Here is a 19,402-nt window from a genome sequence, read left to right on the forward strand (position 1 = left end):
TCCACACACTCAGTAACTGGTGAGGCTAAGAGGCCCCAAGCATAGAATCAGCACAGTTTTTGTAGTATTGAACAAACAACTTTAAAGAAGTTTTACATGAGAATTTACATGATTGGCTAAAATTTTAAGCAAACTCAGCTATGCATATGTGATTGGCTAATATTATTATTGACATGTTATTGACAGGATTTCTCTGGCCACTGGATCACTGTGTCCTGCATGGCCACCCGGTGTTGGGTCAACGCATCTGGAGAAAATTCCTGTGGCTTTCCAAAGGATAGCTTATGTCTCAGTTGTCTGGGAATTGTTTTTCTTTTTGTGTCATTTCTGGGTCAAGCCCATGTTTATTTTTATAATTCATACTTCACAAGATGGTTGCTGGTGTGTAATGGAGTTACTAGGCCTTCCTTGTGCCTCTTTAAGCCTTAGGCTCTTCAGATTTCATATTATTACTGTCTCTTCATACATGCCTGAAATCACTATTTCAAAGTAACACAAACAGAAAAACAAAAATACCCTGATAAAACCATCACAAATCCTAAATTACGTGAAAAAATTCACAATATAAAAAATAAACCTGAGGAAGAGGAAAAACAATGGCAGAATAACAACAGAAAATTACGCTAGCTCTCTCTAATGAAACAGAGATTTAGAGTCCTAGCAGGTACTCCACTTCTAGAGGATCACACCAAGTAAGCTATAATTATATGTAGATATAGAATCCAAAAGAAGATATTATACTGTCTTCACAAGCACACAAAAATCTAGGAAAAGTTACCCAGCCAGGAAAGTGACTGCTGTGACTGTGTTGGCCAACATACTCAAAAGCACAAATGCAGTGTGGAAATAAAAGGTCCACGTGGGAAAACATCACGAACAGAGTCAGTCACATTTAAACACAGACACAATTCACCTTATCACTGGACAGTCAGAACTGTCATTGGAACCACAAGTATTAACATCACAACATCTCATCACAACTGATCTCTTCTCCTGCACTTAATGGTCTAGACAAAAACCTAATTCCAGAAAAAAAAATCACAACAGAAGACCAAAGCAACACCTGGCAAATCAACCAAGAACATAGATAGTCACCTATTAAGATCATAGATCCCCCAAATGAAAGCCAAGAATCTTCCAAATGGACAGAACTAATCAGAAAAATATGAGGAAAGTGATGCCAAGGTAATATAATTCACACAGTAAATAAAAAGGCATTAGAACAGACAATCAAGGACCTAGAAGATAGTTTTCAAAATACATTACAAATACTGCTGAAAAATATAGTTAATGAAAAGTTACAAAACCTCTACAAGGAAACTTGTGAACAAGATGAGCCCTACCAAAGATTAGCAAAATAATTCATGGAGACTCCAAACCGAAAGAAAAATAAATTCTGAGAAAGCAAGAGTGTCCAAGGAAAAAAATAGATACCTAGTTAAACGATATGAGAGAAGTCACAGCTAAAACCCATATCCCCCAACCCCCCACCCAAAGAATAGTTTTAAGAAAGTCCATACAAGATCTAAAAAAAGCTTTACTAAAGAGATAGAAGCCCTAAAAAATAACCAATTATAAAAAAGGAAATAAAAAACAAAATAGAATGTCTCCACAGAAATAGATGATATAGAAGATAATCTCAGGGATCACAGACAGAATAGGTCTAATAGGAAAGAGGAAATAATCATTTAGAACAAATCCAAGAAATAAGAAATGATCTTGCTGGAAGTTCAAGACTCAGAAGATCAAATTGGGGGAGATAAGTATCAAGAAGATGAAGAGCAAGAAACTAAATGGATGGGAAACATATTACAGAATTCTAGCAAAGATCATTCCAAATATCCAAAGAGATAGGCTCATTCAGAGAAGAGAAGCCTTTAAAACACCAAACAGAGAATACCAGAACAGAACAAACCACCACCACGTCATAATCTATTAGAGGATCATTAGAGATCAAAGAAAGGATTCTTAAATCTATCAGGAGAAAAGACGGATTATTTATAAAGGATATACAGTCAGAATAAATACAGGTTTCTTAGCTGATATAGTCAAAAGGAGAGCCTGGCATGATATATGACAAACATTAAAAGCAAGCAACTACCAACCATGATTATGGTCCCAAGCCAAACTCTCCTTTACATTAAAAGGATATGTAAAAATATTTCATGACAAAGAAAACTTGAAACAATGTATCTCTACCAATCAGCAGGATAGAAGTTATTCAAATATATCCTACATAGAGAAGATCAAGAAGAACAGGAACTGGTTATATAAAATGTTCCCTACCCGAGAACAAGGTAAATATATTAAGAGTAGATGAGGCACAGCCCCTAACAGCAGGTGCATAACATAGCAGGACTTATCAGATATTTCACAGTCTTAACCTTTAATATAAATGGACATAATTTTCCAATTAGAAAACATACACTAAATATTAGTATCAAAAAAGATGAATTCTATCTAGTATCTACAAGAGACACATTTTATTGACAAAAACAAACACATACTTAAACTGAAAGGCTGTAAGGAAAATTTTCAAGCAAATGGACACCATGAAAAGGTCACAGAATTACTAACATAAGATAAAATAGAATTCAAATTAAAATTAGTAGGAAGAGACATTATATATTGATAAAAGCAACTCTCCATTAGGAGGATATAACAAGTCTAAATATCAATGTCCTGAATCCTGGAGCACCCCCACTTCATCAACCAAATACTACTTAACCTAAAAACACATCTCAACACATCATTGTTATCAATGGATAGGTCATCTAAGCAAAACTCAACCAAGAAACTGAAGACCTAAATAACTACATTGACCTCCTAGCCCTAACAGATATCTACAGAATATACATTCATGTCAGAATATAAATTCTTCGCAGCAGCTCATGGAAGAGTCTCCAAAATAGAACATATCCAGTGGTAGAGTGCTTGCTTTGCATTCATGAGGCCCTGGGTTCGATTCCTCAGCACCACATAAACAAAAGAAAAAAGCCGGAAGTGGTGCTGTGGCTCAAGTGGTAGAGCACTAGCCTTGAGCTGAAGAGCTGAAGGACAACGCCCAGGCCCAGAGTTCGAGCCCCACAACCGGACCTCACCACAAAAAAAGAAATTTTATCTAAATTGAAAAAAAAAATTAATCAAATTCCCAAATCTTGTCAGAACACAACAGAATAAACATAATTAAACAGCTAAAGTAAAAAAAAAAATTCTCAAACCCATGAAGACTGAACAACACATTGCTGAATGACCAATGGGGCACTGAATACATTAGCATGAAAATCTGAAAGTTGCTGAAATTTAACAAATTGAACACACAAAATACCAAGCCCTCTGGGAAACAGAAATGCAGTACTTTGAGGAAAATTTATAGCTCTGAGTGCCTACATCAAGCAATTGGGGAAATCTCAAGCCTGTATATGAATTTTATACCTCAAATTTCTTGAAAACAGGAATAAGCCCAAACTCATAGCAGTAGACAGAAACAAATAAAAAAATTAAATCAGAAATAACTAAATAAAGACAAAATAAAGCATAAAAAGATCAACAAAATAGAGTTGGTTCTTTCAATAAATTAACATACTTGACAGACCCTTGACAAATCTGACTAAGAAGAGAACTCTTATATATAGAAAGATAAATAGAAAGCCCACAGATTGGGAGAAGATTGTTACTTGCTCTGCAACAGGCAATGGCCTCATATATAAAATATATTTAGATCCCCAAAAGTTAACCCCCCCAAAAAAACAAATCCTCAAAAAACAACAATCTTGGGCTGTGAAGATGGCTCAGTGGTAGAGCGCTTGCCTTGAATGCCTGAGGCCCTGGGTTGGATTGCTCAGCACCACATAGGCAAAAAGAAAAAAGCCAGAAGTGGCGCTGTGGCCCAAGTGGTACAGTGCTAGCCTTGAGCTGAAGAACTGTGGGGCAGAGACCAGGCCCACAGATCAGGCCCCACGACCCCCCCCCCAAAAAAAGAAACAACAACCCTCTGAATAAGTGGACTAAAGATTTAAAGAGAGACCTCTCTGAAGCAGAAATATGAATGGCCAATAGACACATGAAGAAATATGCAACATTTCTGGCCATAGAAATGCAAATCAAAGCAACATTGTGATTCCACCACACCCCAGTTAGAATGACCATTATGAAGAAAACTAATAGCAACAGATGCTGGGCTGGTGGGGATGTAGCCAAAAAGGAACATTACTACACTATTGGTGGAAATGTAAACTTGTTCAAAAACTCCAGAAAGAATTATAGAGATTCCTCCAAAGAGTTCCCCTATAACTCAGCAAACCCACTCCTGGGCATTTACCCAAAAGACCACAAACAAGGACACACTAAAGCTACAATCCAACTATGTCCATTGTAGCATTATTTACCATAGCTAAGAAATGGAACCAACACAGATGCCCCTGTGTAGATGAATCGATCAAGAAAATGTCATATATATTCACAATAAAAATTCTATGCTTCCGTCAGAAAGAATGACATTGCCCCATTAGTAAGGAAATGGAATCACTTGGAAAACATAATAAGTCAAACAAGCCAGACCTAAGGAATCATAGGCTACATGTTTTCATTCATTTGGAAAAACTAGAATATGCCTAGGATATTCTTAGAAAAGATCACAATATCTTAATAGCTATATGTATATCACCATAAAAAATGATGCTTATTGAAATGAGCTCCAAGAAATGAATACAAGATAATTTTTTGTTCTAATTTCTTTTTATTTTATTTTTTTGTGAACATACTGTACAGGGGTTACAATTACATGGGCAGAATAATGCATACATTTCTTATCAAGCATTGCAGCCTTCTCCTTTGTTTACCCTTCACATCCCTTCCCAGCCTCCCCGCCCCCAACCCCTCAACTAATAAAGCTCGTTTTTGACATGACAACTTGTGCTTCTCATTACTGCAACAGGTCCACTTGTATCCTTAAACGACTTGTTTTTCTCCATCCCCTCCACAAGTTATACTGACATCAAATATAGTGAAAGCAGGAGTTATACTGTGGGCGAGGGACATACAAAGCAACAAAGAGATAATCTTATAATTGCCTTAGAAACAAATGCATGAAAGAAAAAAAACATTAAAATACATATCTAAGGGTTCATTTTCCTAACATCACATTATCTGACCTTTTCTGCTTGACTCATACATATACTAGATATTGAAAATAAGGGAAACCATGGGACCTATGTTTCTTTGGGCCTGGATTACTTCACTTAATATAATTTTTTCCAAGTTTTTCCATTTCCTAACAAATGGGGCAGTCATTCTTTCTGATGGAGGCATAGAATTCCATTGTGTATATATACCACATTTTCTTGATGCATTCATCTACTGAGGGGCATCTGAGTTGGTTCCATATCTTAGCTATGGTAAATAATGCTGCAATAAACATAGTTGTGCTGGTAGCTTTAGTGTGGTCTTGTTTGTAAACATTTGGGTAAATGCCCAGAAGTAGGATTGCTGGGTCATAGGGGAGTTCTATGTGAAGTCTTTTGAGGAACCTCCACACTGCTTTCCAAAGTGGTTAAACAAGTTTACACTCCCGCCAACAATGCAGTAAGGTTCCCTTCTGTCCACATCCCCTCCAGCATCTGTTGTTGTTAGAGTTCTTGATTTTTCCCATTCTAACTGGAGTGAGGTGGTCTCTCAATGTTGTTTTAATTTGCATTTCTTTATGGCTAGGGATGTTGAGCATTTCTTCATGTGTCTGTTGGCCATCCTTTTTCTTCTTCAGAGAAGTTTCTCTTCAAGTCTTTAGCCCACTTATTTATTGGGCAGTTGTTTCTTTGAGAATTTGTTGTTGGGGGATTTATATTTTTGAGTTCCAAGTATATTTTAGATATGAGACCCTTATAGTGAACTGTTTTTAGTAATTTTTTTCTATTTACTTTTTCCGCTTTGGTTTATTCCCTTAAGTCACTGTTTTTGATTTCTGTACCCTTTGTCTTATATATAAGTCAATCTGATTTGGGGAAGGGAAGGGAAATCACAGAAATTGTGGGACAAAGATTAAACAAAGCAACAGTGATATACACTAGACACTATGTTAGAAATGAAGTTTACAACTTTGGGGGAATGGGATGTCAGGGTTGGTGGAAGCAGGAAAAAAATGAGGAAGCAGTAACAAAAAATGTACTCATTACTTATGTAACTGTAACTCACTTCTCTGAATATCACCTTCATAACAAAAAACACCGAACAACCAATAAGAGAACTCACCCAAATATAGAAAACTAGAGAAAAAATGAGGCATCACAACATAAATAAGGGAAATTGAGAATATTATAAGAAAATACTTTGAAAACTGTATGCCAATCACCTGGAGAATCCTGTAGAAATTGATGCTTTCCTATTCTCGAGCTGATACACAAGAAGTAATGAAAATTAAATTTCAATAAAAAATTTCCCATACCAGAAAAATCTAGTATTCAATGGATTTATCATGAAATTAAGGGCTGAAAAAAACTTACAATACTCAGATTTAACTCTTCAATGGAATAGAAAAGGAAATGGAATTATTAAACCTATTCTATGAAGCTAGAATTAGACTCTTTCCCAAATCGGTAGGGACTCATCAAAGAAAGAGAACTATGAACCCAACTCCTTGATAAGCATTGATGCAAAATTCTCAATAAATTTCTCACCAACCAATTTCAGCAACTAACAAAAAAATCATATGCTATGATCAAACAGTATTCATCCTAGGATACAATTGGATTCAATATACTTGTCAATAAACATAACACACATCATCAGTAGAAGCAGGGAAAAGAACCTCATGATCATCTATATGGGTGTAGAAATAGCTTTTAACAAGCTCCAATACCCCTTTATGATTAAAGGTCTGAGAAGCTAGGAATGCATGGAAGTTTCTTAAATATAATAGAGTATATGTATGATAAGAGATAATAAGCGTGTTCTTAATGGTGGAAGCATGAAGACATTAAAACCAGGAATGAGAAAAGGATGTCCACTCTATCTACTATTCTTCAATATAGTAGTGGATTTTCTAGCAAGAGCAATAGGCAAGAGAAAAACATAAAGGAGATCCAAATAGGGAAGAAGTAAAACTATCCCTTTTTACAGATGAAATGATCCTGTATTTAAAGGACACTATAGCTTCCTCCCACACGTTAGTAAAGGTGATGCTAACCTTCAGCAATGTAACAGGGTATAAAACCCACAACAATCAGTAGTTTTTCTGTGTTACCAACAATGGGAAGATCCATGATGAAATCAAAAAAACAACCTCATATGTATTAACCTCAAAATAAAATCAAATCTATACAAAACAAAACAACAAAACTAGGAATTAATAAATTTAACTAAAAATTTGAAAGACCTCTGCTCTGAAAACTTTACAACACTAAAATAGGAAATTTAAGGAGATTCAAGGAAATGGAAAGTCTTTCAATGCTCCTGGTTGGAAGAATTAACATCGTGAAAACTGCAATACTGCCCCCAAACAATTGACAATGCAATACCCATCAAAATCCCAACAATATTCTTCAATGCAGTAGAGAAAGCAATCTGACTGTAAGAAGAAATTACAAAATTACAGATGAAACCAAAGGCTTAGAAATGAATCATGGGCCAATTTACACACACACACACACAATGGAATTCTATTCACCCAACAGAAAGGATGACTTTTCACCAGTCTTAAGGAAAATGAAAGGCTTGGGAAAATTATACTAAAAGAAAGGAATGCACACTCAGAGCAATATAGTTTTCATAGATTCATTCATTTATGGTAGCTAGAAGGTGCCTACAAATCTACAAGTACAAGACAGATTCTACATCGTCCCAGATAGAATGGCCATTTTCAAGAAAACTGACAATAGCGAATGCTGACAGGGATGTAGCCAAATGGGAACTTATTACAAAAGGTGGGAAATTAAACTTGTTCAACCACTCAGGAATGCAGTACAGACGTTCCTCAAAAGACTAAACATAGATCGCCCTTAAGACCCAGTAATTCCTGTCTTGGGCAGTAATGCAATAAATAACAAGCAAGCTCACATGAAAGCTACCAGCATAACTATGTCCTGGGCCCCGACCCAGAGTTCAAAGACTGGAAAACAAGTTACCACTGCTGGTATTTTTTTCCCGAAATAGGAACCTTTTTTTGGGGGGGGGGGGGTCTGGTCATGGGTCCTGAACTTTGGGCCTGAGTGCTGTCTCTCAACTCTTCAGCTTAAGGCTAGCGCTCTACTACTTGACCCACAGCGCCACTTCCAGCTTTTTTTCTTTTTGCTTATGTGGTGCTGAGTAATCCAACCCAGGGCCTCATGCATATAAGGCAAGCCCTCTACCACTGAACCACCTTCCCAGCCCTAAATATGAATCTTTTGACATAAGATACCAAATCATTCTATTTGTAGCAGCTAGGATAGGACTTAAATGTAGTGGGTGATAAAATGGCTTCTTTATTGAATGTTAGGAAAAGATGTAAGCAGTCCAAGAAAAGGGAGATTTGTTGTTGTTATTATAGGGGCTTGAAATCTGGGCTTAGGCACTGTCCCTGAGCTCTTCAACTCAAGGTAAGGGCTCTACCTCTTGAGCCACAGTGCCATTTCTGTTTTTCTGGTGGTTAAATGGAGATGAATCTCTGAGACTTTCCTGCCCATGGGGGCTTTGAACTACAGTCCTCAGATCTCAGCTTCCTTAGTAGCTAGGATTACAGCTGTGAGCCACTGGCAGCAGGCTAAAAATGGGAGACTTTTATAAAAGAAAATCTACCACTTCACCTGTGTCTAAACCTCAGATATCACTATTAGAACACTTCATCGTTGACTCATTTCATCAGACATTTGTAAATTTTCTCTTTTCCTTCATGTTGGAATACTGCAGTCAATATCAACTCAGCTGTGGGACTGGATCAATTGTATGGTAATTGCTAGCACCTAAATCAAGAACATTTACATCAAAACAAATGAAACCCTCATTTGGAATAATTGTTTTCTCTTTTTATTACAAATCTGTGCTTTATTACTTCCTAATGTGATATTGGAACTCCTAACAGAGTGATGATATTTTCTTTTTCTTCAGCAATTGGCCTTCTCTCAAATGTGGTCAAATATTTAAGAATTCAAAGATTTCCATTAAGATGATGTCTAAGAAAATGTGCATTTCTGGAATGTGGTCTGCTGTCGTCTTCTTACATGTACAGGACTTCTATGATTTATTTGTCCTACAAGGAATACTATTTTCCAATCTTTGTTAGACCAATTTTAATCTCTCTGATCAATCTTTCTGACCCTCTCTCTGGAGTCTCATTTCAGTCTGCCTCATCAAAAATATCTTATTTATCAACTAAATTACTCTCAGCTTCTGTTTTTTGCCTGACTTCATATAGGCTGTGATAGCAGCCTTGACTGGCAGTGCTTACTGGAGTTATTTGTTTGTTTGTTTTATATTTAGAGGTCTAGGATTACTCTTTGATATATTAGCTTCTCTGGGCCCCAGTGATCCGCTGGCCTAGAGTCAATGGGTTTTTCTCCTAAACATACAAATACAGCTGACTAAATTCCTGTTTTAATTGTCTCAAAATGAGGCAATCTGGCATCCTTGGAAATCCACTTACAGAAATGGTCTATCAAGATGGCTTTTCAATGTTGACTGTAAAAAATGTTCATTTCCAACTCACCACCATAAAACAGATCACATCCCTGGGAACAAAATTTTGGAAAGAAGGTTCCCCTTCCTTCCTTCTCTTATGATAGATCAAACCATAATATTCTGCAGTTGTGGCCAGCCTGGAGCACATTTTCCCAAGAATATTCTGTAATGTAAAAGAGGATCAACTATCAAAATAAAGGTGAAAATACTTGTCTAATACAGACAGATTTATCTGGCTTATATCTGTTGTTATTTTCATTACTAAAAACACATGGATAATTTATATTGAGATTAGAAAAGTGGCAAAGGATGAATGGAATAAACATTGAGTTTATTTTCATATATCCAATATAATACACTTATCCTCTTATGCAAAATTAAATCCAACTGTAGAAACAGTGTCAGAAATATAAAATAAGCCTTAATATGTATAATCTGCACACATACACCATCATCTACTCAGAAATTCAGTCTCTCTATAAATATTTATTTGGTACAAAACAATAAAAATTTAATTAATGAATATGACTTTTAAGTATCATCTGAAATACTCCTCGTGTCTATAATTGCATATAATTGTATAGCTCTCACGTAGACAAGAATTTAACATGCATGTAGAAATCAAATTTCTAGAATATAAGCTAGATGAGAGGATTCATACCCTCATGTAATGTGTGGTGAATTTTTGCCACAATTCTGAACCGTTCCACCTAATACCAAGAGTCATGAGCAATAATTTATTATTTGATGTTAAGATGATTTCTAAGTGCAGAATACACTTTGAATTATTACATTAATTCACAGAAATGAAACAATAATTACATATTGTGTGTTAAAATTCTAATGTTTCTCAATTTTACAATTCATAAAATATATTGTTAAAATTAATTTCATTTTCTTCTTTTCTGTAAGTGCTGAAATTAAAATTATATATTTAACATTGAATATTAAGAAATCAATAATAAGTAACCTACTATTAAAATGATATACTATTAAACTGTGATTTGAATTATATTTCTAACAAATTGTGATGTAAACAACATTTGTCATTTGTTATTGTTAGTCCAAGTCATCTCTTCACCTTAATTTTTTAGTTTTCTATTTTATCTCTATTGGTTTGCTGATTGTGCATTTTATTTTCCCTTTTCAGTTACTGACATTAGGCTGAAAATCTGTATGCTAGTTTATTACTTCCTATGGTAAAGTCAAATTATTGCTCTCCACAGCTGTTCTACTCTACTCTACTACGGTACTTCTCCCACTCCCATTTCCTGTATTGCTGCTCTCATATATTTTATTTTTATTTAAATTTGATTGTCAAGGTAATGTACAGAGGGGTTATAGTTACATAAGTAAGGTAATCAATTCATTTCTTTTCTAACTTTTTTACCCCTTCTCCAATGTCTCTCCCTCTTCACTGCCAACAACCCCCCCAAGATCATTTCCAACATATTGTCTTGTGAGTACATTGTTGCATAGGCTCCCCCTTTGTCCTTTGTCTCACCATTTTATTTTTTCCCTTTCCTTTCCCTATTTCCCTAGTTCCCTAGTTTTAATACCCAGGGTATCAAAATCAAATACAATGACTACAGGGGATAAACCATTGCTGGGGAAAACACAAGAGGATGAAAAGAAATCACGTAGTAGATTAAGAACAACAACAACAAAGAACATGTCTTGGAGTTCATTTCACCTTATACGGTCATATGAACATAGCTATTGAGTTATTCTGCTCATCTAATAAGATTATCCTTATGTGCACAATAATGCTCCCCTTTTTACCCAATAATCCTACTTCTGGGCATTTAACCATGTGACTACAAACAAGACCACACTGAAGCTACCAGCACAATTATGTTTATCACAGTATTATTTACCATAGCTAAGATATGGAATCAACCCAGATGCCCTTCAGTAGAAGAATGGATCAAGAAAATGTGACACACACATACACACATACACATATATGGAATACTATGCTTCCATCAGAAACAATGATACTACCTTATCTGTAAGGAAATGGAAGATCTTGGAACAAATCATATTAACTGAAGTAAGCCAGACTTAAAGGAACATAGGTCTCAAGGTTTCCCTTATTTGTAATAATTAGTTTACTTCAAGGAAAATTTCCTGTATTTTAATTTGACATTTTGTTCTATGTTGAGCATACATTATTGCTATATTGTTTGTTATTATTTCCTTTTTTTGAGGAGGGCTAACATTTATTTAACTAATAAAGTGAAGTATGTAGCCACTGTATCAGGTGTAATATAATATATCTTCTTAATATTTTTTATTGTGAAAATACTGTACAGAGGGGTTACAATTACATGGGCAAGGTAATGAGCACATTTCTTATCAAGCACTGTTGATTCCTCCTTTGTTTCCCCTTGCCATCCCTTCCTATCACTCCCCCTGCCCTGTGCCAAAGCTGTAAAGTCAGTTTTTTGACATAACATCTTGTACATCTCACTGGTGAAATGGGTCCACCTGTATCCCTATTTAAACAATTTTTTCCTTCCCCTCCACAAATTATACCTACATCAAATACAGTGCAAACCAGGGGTTATACCGTGGGGGAGGGACATACAAAGCAGCACAGAAATACCTTATAAATATGTTAGAAACAATAGCAAGAAAGATAAAGAAAAGAGTTCTTATCTTGATGTACTTTTCACCTAACATCAACTTATCTGACCATTTCTGTTTGTCTCAGATATATACTAGTTATTAAAAATAAGGGAAACCATGGGACCTACGTTTCTTTGTGCCTAGGTTATTTCACTTAATATAATTTTCTTTTTTTTGTCGGTCGTGGGGCTTGAAATCTGGGCCTGGGTGCTGTCCCTCAGCTCTTCAGCTTAAGGCGAGCACTCTACCACCTGAGCTACAGCGCCACTTCCGGTTTTCTGATGGTTTATTGGAGATATGAGTCTCACAGTCTCTCCTGCCAGGGCTGGCTTTGAACCGCGATCCTTAGATCTCAGCCTCCTGAGTAGCTAGGATTACAGGTGTGAGCCAACAGCGCCCAGCTTAAATATCTTTTTTTTTTTTTTTTTTTTGGTCCAGTCGTGGGGCCTGAACTCTAGGCCTGTCCCTTAGCTCTTCAGCTCAAGGCTAGCGCTCTACCACTTGAGCCACAGTGCCACTTCTGGCTTTTTTCTTTTTCCTTATGTGGTGCTGAGGAATCGAACCCAGTGCCTCAAGCATGCAAGGCAGGCGCTCTACCGCTGAGCCACCTTCCCAGCCCTTAATATAATTTTTTTCAAGTCTTTTAATTTCCTGACAAATGGGGCAACAGGCAGTTATACTTAAAGGCTTATGTTCATCTTATCCATTACTGAAGGAAGAACAACTGAAAGAGCAACCCCTATGAGGAAGAACAACTCCTACTTACTTATCTTCATTCCTATGTAAGGCCAGTGTTGTCCCCTGTATGTATCCTCATGTTGTATATTACAACTCTCTACTTGGTCATCCTGTATATCTACTATCTTCTACATTGTGACCTAAATGCCCCAGCAATTCCACTTTGCTTTACTTTTTAAAAAATTCTCTCTAAATGTTTGAGGTTGGTGTGTGTGTGTTGTTTTACAAAGATAACGAAGACAATATTTTTCTTGATATGAATACATTTTTTAGGTTATTGTAAGTTGTGGCTAATGGGAGAAGTCTCTTGCTATTTTAAGTATGAAACAGAAAAATGTATTTGTGCATGCACCACAGTTGCTTTATTAGTCTGTACTTGAACACTTAACTTCGATTTTTATCTTGGCTGTTGTTGTGAATAATGTGAATAATAATGAACTACAGATACATTTATCAGTTACCCATAGAGAAATAATCACATTATCAGTGGATCAGATGATATTTCAAGTTTGCATTTCTTAGAAAACTACATACTACTTTCTATAATGAGAATACTAACCTGTATTTTGACCAAGAGTGTAGAAAATTTTCTTTTTTTCTACACTCTCACCAACATTATTACCTTTTTAGTTTTTTGAAAGGGCATGTTTTTACTATGTGTAGTACCCTAGACTGGCCTTAGACTCAAATCCCCTTACTCCAACCTCTCAAATACTTGGAATTACAAGCCTTTACCACCACACCAGGTTCCTCTGATTTTTTAATGAGTATAATAGTTATGAAGTAGTATCATATTAATTTTGAATTGCATTTCTCTAAGGACTTCTGTTCAGAAAGCATTAAGCCAGAATAGAAGTGGTATTAAACATAACTTTATAAAGCCACTGGCGATTTTCAGGCTATTGGAAAACATGTCTATTCAGAACTTTTGTCTATTCCTGTACATGTAAAAGATTGTAAAAGATTTGCCTTTTCTTTACCACAAATAAATCACAAGTCCCTCATCAGTGCTTCCAATGGAAGGTGTTGCCCCAAGGAATGATGAATTCCCCAACTATATGTCAGATATATGTTGATAAGGCCTTAAAACCTGTTAGACAAAAATGGCCTCACATTTATATTTCTCATTATATGGATGATAATTTATTTGCAGGACCAAATATGACAGAATTAGAATTGCTGTTACAGTGCTTACCCTCTATATTTAAAGATTTTGGATTAATAATAGCACCTGAAAAAATACAAAAAGATACGGTGGTAAAATATTTAGAATATGTTGTTTCTAGACAAATAGTGACACCTCAAAAAATGTCTTTACGACGTGATCAATTACATATGTTAAATGATTTTCAAAATCTATTAGGAGATATTAATTGGAAGCGAATGGCCTTAGGAATTCCTACTTATAAATTACATAATTTGTTTTCATTTTTACAAGGGGAGCCTGATTTTCATAGCAAAAGAACTTTAAGGAAGCTGAAAGAGAATTATAATTTGTAAAATAAAAGTAATATTTTTACATCGAGTAACACTGAATCATCCCATAAATTTATATATTTTGGATACATAAAAATACCCAACAGGAATTATAGGACAAAATGAGCTACCATTAGAATGGATTTATACAAGCCATGGATTTACAAAAAATATTATGCCTTGTGAACAACAGTTGGCAAATTATTATTCAACAGGCCTGGCAATGGCTATTGACCCTATCGGGGTATGATTTATTTGAAATTATTTTTCCTTTGCCAAAAGACCAAGTAGAATATTTGTTAAACATTTCTGAAATGCTATAAATAGCATTAGTAAATTTTACTGGGCAATTTTGCTACCATTTTCTCAAAGGTAGATTGTGGGATTGCTAGCGTAAACAACAATTTGTCATTAATGATATAATTACCAAGACCCCTATTCCCACTGTTCTTAACATTTTTACATATGGCTCCAAAACAAAAAGTGCTTACTGGACAACAAATAAATATTGAGTACAGACAACTACTTTAGCATCAGTTCAACAAAATGAACTTTTTGCTGTTATTAAGGTGTTGCAAGATTTTGTGGGAGATATTAATATTGTTGCTGATTCTGCCTGTGCTCTAGGAATTGTGACTAATGTAGTCACTGCGACTAATGTAGTCACTGCTGTTACATACTCATCTAAACCCCAGCTAAATCAATTATTTAAACAATTACAAGCATTACTGCAACAACTTAATGCCAAAATATTTGTACATCACATTAGGGCTCATTCTTGGTTACCTGGGTACCTTGTATATGGCAATAATCAGGTTGATAAATTAGTTAGTTTTGCTTCTGCTGAACAGGATCATGCTCATTTACATACAAATGCTGGCCATTTACATATGCATCATAAAATACCTTATTCTCAAGCTAAACAAATTATAAAAAGGTGTCCTATCTGCAGACCAATACATTTGAGAGTTGTACCTGCTGGAGTAAATCTTCGAGGATTACAACCTAATGAGCTCTGGCAAATGGATATAACCCATATACAAGCCTTTGGCTGTTTTTCCTTTGTACATGTTACAATAGATACTTATTCCAAATTTGTTTGGGCTTCTGCCCTTACGGGAGAAACTATTAACCATGTAATAGAACACTTATTGGAAGTTTTTGCCATTATGGGAGTGCCTGCCAAATAAAGATTGATAATGGATCAGCCTATAAAAGTATCAAATTTAAAAGATTTTGTGAACTTTATGATTTGGTACATACATTTGGAACAGAATATAACCCCCAAGGACAAGCCATTATTGAACATGTTCATGGCACACTAAAACAACAAATTAAAAAATGAAAAAGGAGGAAAAGGTTGGATGAAGGTATGGATATGTTGTGGTTTCGCATGCAAAATACTAAAATAATTTTACATCAAGCTCTTTTTGTTCTTAATTTTTTAAACTTAGCACAAGGAGATATTTTTAACTAGAGCTGAGCGCCATTTTGAACAAATATCAGAAAAACGTTATTTAAATATTCCCGTATGGATTAAGATTACATTGGACACAGAATGGCAACTAGGAACATTATTACATAATGGGCGATGATATGGTTTTGTGTCTACACAGGATGGCAAACAATACTGGCTTCCTGCCCGATGGATAAAGATGCAGCCAGTGAGGACAGCCCTGTATCCTGTAAGGAATCGGCCGCCAGTTGAGGAAGAAGAAATCCCCACTGCCCACCTGCGGACAGGTAAAAAAGTTGACTGGAGAAGGAACAAAAGATGTTACAACACACTGGTAAACCTGTCATGGCCGAGAACTTGTTCCTGGCCATGTGTGCCCTGTTTACTGTAAACCCTGTCCATGCTAATGCTAGTGTAAGTTATTGGGCCTTTGTTCCTAACCCTCCTTCATTGGAACCTGTTGTTTGTGGAGACATGGATATAACTGTCTATACTGTTCCTGCTGTTTTATCTCCTCCTTGGAATAATTTGACATTTTACAGTAAGGATGATGGTAGCTTTTTTAATTTTACTTACTATACTCATTCCTTGCCTGATTGTCTGGGGCCTCCTCCATGTTTAGTTATAAATTGGCAACATTTGGTTTTACCTGGGAAACTCACTTCCAATTCTAGAACACAGCTGCAGTGATTAACTACTTGGTCCATTAATAGTAGCTGGGAAAGTGTCAACTTGATGGCGAGTTATCCTTACCTATGTGCCCTAATTTTACTTATATTGATTTAAAATATCAGCCTTTTGTGTGGCAACAGTGTAGAGGAACATTTGGAAAAACGTTCAATAATTTTACTAATTGGGGACCTTTTGGACAGTTTATTAACCCATGTTCAGAATGGAATATTACTAGATGTGATTTATCTAATGTTACTAGGATGTCGGATGCCGTTAATGGATCGCTTACTGGAGCTCGATTGATGGCCTGGGGAGAAGGAGGCATTGCAGATGCTCGATGGACTTTCATGGCTGCATCCACTGCTGCTCAGATTCATCTTTGGAAGGTCGCAGCAGAGCGGAAACCCATGATGCTATCAAATGGATTGTTTTCGGGGACAGCTAATTCTGGGTCCACTTATAATTTTATTTTGTACAAATGTTTTGATGTAACTGCTTGTGTACCTCTGCCTTATGTATTTTTAGTGGGAAATTTTACATTATCTCCTACTATTTCTTGTTTTAATTGTCGCCTGTATTCTTGTGTTAATTCCTCTCTTAATTTTAATGACAGTGATAGTATTATGATTTTACAACAAAGAACTCATATTTGGCTACCTGTTAAATTAGGAAGAGAATGGTCCCAAAATCCTTTGGATAATGTTGTTATTGAACTTTTTACCAAACTACTAAAACGTACAAAGCATATGATTGGAGCCATTGTAGCTATGATTTTAAGCTTAATTGCTATTACCATTGTTGCTGCGGTGTCTGGAATTGCCCTACACACTTCCTTACAAATGAAACACTTTGTGGAAGAATGGCACCGGGAGTCACATGAATTGTGGGTCTCACAGGTAGAAATTGATGCTCGATTACAAACACAGATTAATATTCTTAAACAGACAGTGGGATGGTTAGGAAAAAAGTTATTGGTTGTGGAAAAACAGTTATTGTTAAAATGTGATTGAAATTCTACTACCTTTTGCATTACTAAAGTAAAATATAATGAATCTATTCAAGATTGGAATGTAATACAGCAGTATTTATCTGGAAATTCTACTGCTGCTCCATTGATTGCTTAGTTACAATTTAATATACATGATATTTTTTGTAAACAATTTGCAAATGATGACGCTTCTACTATCACTGATGATGCATTTCTTAAACATTTGGAAGGGTTGGATCTGAAAGGAATACTACAAACTATTTCATATACTACTAGTGGCATGGGAATTATGATTGTTATTATTTAGTTACACTTGTACTGTTATATTTCATTTTTATGAATCCAATGCAAGCTTCTATGATAACCCTGTGAAAACCTTTACTTTTAAAACAAAAGAAAAAAAGAAACTGTGAAGAATCAGCGTTTATGTTGAAGAGGCAGAATGATGCAGGCTCCAGCCTCAGGATTATCTGAGGACTGTGTTTGAGTATTAGGAAAGCTCTTGGCATGCCGGGCTAGAGAGGGAAAATGTTCTCTCTCCCTATCACAAAACACATGTCACAGACTCCTGGGAGCTGAGGAAGTAGCTCTTCTGCTTGCTTAAACACAGATGAACAGCTGGTCAAACATGTTCCTGAGATTGGAAAAGTGGTTTGAGCTTGCTCTAATATAGTTTAGATAATAATATACCAAGATATTGTCTCATAGTTTAAGTAAAAATGTATCTGTTGAAATTTTTGTGTGAATGTCTTGTGACTAAATCTTGGCAAAGATCCTGCTTGCTTGTCTTTAAATACCCACTAACAATAAAGCACAGCATGCAGTGGCAATTGCTGTTTGTACTCTGCATCCCCTGTGTTTTGGTGATTTCGTGACAATAACCCAGGGACCCCAACGCACTAGACATTGACTCCCCATGACTGACCAAAGAAGAGAAAAAATATATATATACACACATATATGATGCGATGAATTACATTTAAATATAAATGAATATTTATGGTATACATTTAAATATAATTAATGTATATTCCCTTATATAAATATATTTACATATATAAGATCATATTATATTTATATGTTTATAAATAGATTTGTAATTAATATCCAAAGAGTACATCTGAAGATTTTGGGGAAAATGTAGAGTTTCTAAAGGCTTACTACTGACGCATCATACTTTCAAGCAATTTTTCCACTTATTACAATGTCTGGAGTACTAAGATTGGATGATTATGAAACAGAGTAGCTGTTTTATTCCTTATGATTTTGGATTAGAAACATCTACTTACTTGATATGAAACCTACAAAAATGTGATCTTGAAATCACACTCCACATACTGGACATATACATCAATTTAGCAACTTACAGGTCTGAAACCTTTATTTGAATCCTGTATCTCACATAAATTCAGATTCCTTAGAGTCAGCTACATATAAAAACATGCATGCATTTTCATGCTCACATACATCCCCACACTCACATGACACGCTAAATGTATCACTGTAATAGGTAATAATATAGATACTGAAAAAGAACACCTTTTCAAATGTAATTACATTTTATTTTTTAGATATAATACATTATTGAAATAGTTATAAAAAATCAGCTGAGATGATGTTTCAAATACTAGAGTGCCTGCCTAAAGAGCATGTTTCTCAGTCCAAACCTCATTATTTCCTTTCTTCCTTCTCCCATATAAAAAACATAAATAACTACAGAATTAAGCTACATGTTCATTAATCATTAATTGAATAAAGAAATTGTAATGTATATGCATATATACATAAGATAT

Source organism: Dipodomys spectabilis, unplaced genomic scaffold (assembly GCF_019054845.1).
Source record: "Dipodomys spectabilis isolate Male_0828 unplaced genomic scaffold, ASM1905484v1 ptg000284l, whole genome shotgun sequence".
Classification (NCBI taxonomy): Eukaryota; Metazoa; Chordata; class Mammalia; order Rodentia; family Heteromyidae; genus Dipodomys; species Dipodomys spectabilis.